Source organism: Amblyomma mixtum, chromosome 8 (assembly GCF_055824585.1).
Source record: "Amblyomma mixtum isolate Tamu chromosome 8, ASM5582458v1, whole genome shotgun sequence".
Lineage (NCBI taxonomy): Eukaryota > Metazoa > Arthropoda > Arachnida > Ixodida > Ixodidae > Amblyomma > Amblyomma mixtum.
In genome coordinates, this window is record NC_143019.1 from 93,976,403 (window position 1) to 93,978,638 (window position 2,236).

The 2,236-nt window shown below is 46.6% G+C and overlaps 1 non-coding gene across 1 annotated transcript; it reads left to right on the plus strand.

Moving 5' to 3' along the window:
* Positions 1-467: 467 nt before the first annotated feature.
* On the plus strand, positions 468-541 carry TRNAA-GGC (transfer RNA alanine (anticodon GGC)). The gene has a single exon. It is a non-coding gene; the product is annotated as a tRNA-Ala (tRNA).
* The last annotated feature ends 1,695 nt before the right edge of the window (positions 542-2,236 follow it).

The following is a 2,236-nucleotide window of genomic DNA, read 5'->3' on the forward strand; positions in this document are numbered from 1 at the left end:
TCCCGTAACAGATGATTTTATTGAAGTGCCTCGCTCGCAGCGCGGTGACTGATGTAATATCAGAGATTGCGACACCAGATGATCCTGTTAGAGTAAGGAATGCAAACAGCAGTTCAGATGTTGGTCTGTAATAAGGGAATAGTTATTCATTGACATCCACCCAAGCGCAGCCATACGGCTACAGAGGAAAGCTATACAGCTTTCTCAGAAACTTTGTGTTAAAAAAAAATTCGTCCTGGTCCGAGGTTCGAACCGGGACCACCGCTTCACCGGAGCAGTCGATCTACCAACTGAACTAACCGGGACGGCAGGCTTATGGTAGGGCGAGAGCGAATTGATCAATAACTCGAAGTAGGAACAGTGTTGGTCAAAACATTTGACCAACATTTGACTGCTAAACATTTGACCAACACTGTTCCTCTTCGAGTTATTGATCAATTCGCTCTCGCCCTATCATAAGCTTGCCGTCCCGGTTAGCTCAGTTGGTAGAGCGACTGCTCCGGCGAAGCGGTAGTTCCGGGTTCGAACCCCGGACCAGGACGAATTTTTCTTTAACTACGAACTTTCTGAGAAAGCTGTATAGCTTTCCTTTGTAGCCGTATGGCTGCGCTTGGGTGGATGCCAATGAGTAATTACTCCCTTATTAGCAGTTCAGATGTTCGTAATCCTGTAGCACCTCGAAATGAATCGTGTTTCGGCACGGATGGCCTCAGCAACAGTGCAATCCATGTCACAGTAATTTACTAATCACTGTTCGCATTCCAGGCAGCGAAGACCACAAAAGTGTTCTCGTTGGGAGCCGCAGCTGCATATATTACTATAGTTGTATTAGTGGCAGTTCGGTGTGGCAAACAGAATCACTATCGGTCTAACAGACCGTACAGAGAAAATTTCGCACTGAACTGCTGACGAAAAGGAAGGCCATAGACCGGGTGGCCTGGCCACTATGCCCTGCTTATGCACGTGACCGAAACGGGCGTTTCTGTGGCCAATCTGTTGGGTAAAGCGGCTATGGTAGGGGGACGTATGAAGCTAGACACCAACATCAATGCTTTTTCATGACCGTAGTGAAGAATGGAAGGTGCTGAAGGTGAATTTTTGGAACTAAGGCTATCGGGAGAATTGAGGTAGTTTCTAAGCGGTGATGCGTCGTTGACAGATTTCTAGGTTTTGGAAGGATTACCATATTGGGGGGTAATGAATTTTTGAATTATATCTTTTTAGGTTTAGAACGTGAGCTGACAGACGAGTCACGTTGTTGTACTGCTATTTTTTTCGTGCTTTTAGACTAGGCGAGTGATTCTACCGTTGTGTCCTGCAGCGGCTTCTGCGATTATTTGCACAGCGAAGGCTGTGTACGCTTAAAAAGACCCTCTTTACGTCGCATTGAATGCTAGGAAGTGATTCATTATTTCTGAGCACTAAAACTTAATGCTCTTTTTTCGCTTCTCAACACATTCTCGTTATCTCAATTCTTACTGCTACAAAGTTTAAAATTTTAATTTTCGTCCCGCAAGAACAGCGCACATGTTCCGCAGAACCGCAACCAAGTGCTTCGAAATAGGAATAATATACGAGCAGCGCTCGCATTTTCTTAATTATGCGTGGGCTTCGTCCAAATTAAAAATATATTCTTCGCGGCAGGTAAGATTGATGAGATTCGTAGCGCCGAACGTCAGCGCATGGACCCGCCTGCTCTCGCCCGTCGTAACCATCACGCGTTACCCTCTCCCAGGCCGCCTTCTTCCACTGGCTTGCAGCGGGGATTGTCTTGCCGGTGCTAATGACCCGACACGTAATTCGTTCTCCCATTTGCCCAACCCCACTGCGGTCAGGCTCAATCTTGTCCCTGCAAAGTTCATCAACGCCTCATGAGCACCGGCTGATGGGCGTGACAAACGAGGCTGTGCACCGATGGCTCATCTCCTCCTGTTCTTTCGCGCCCACTGTAAGTCATTGATCCGCGGAGCTCACGCTTTTCTCTTGTCGCAACGTCTGCCTTTCTCAGGCGATAAATAGTGGAAATTGCGCCGTGTCGAAATGTTCTTGTCATCTTCTTGCCATTAGCAACGATTATCTGTCTGTGGCGATATTCCTAACTTAGCCATATGATCACATCAGTAAATTGTACCTCTGTTCCAAAACATGTTCTTGTCAGGCGGAAAATTTGAAATTTCAGATCAATGGGCAGAGTATCAGTTAGCTATTAGTTTTGAAGTGAATTAGTGTCAGTGGG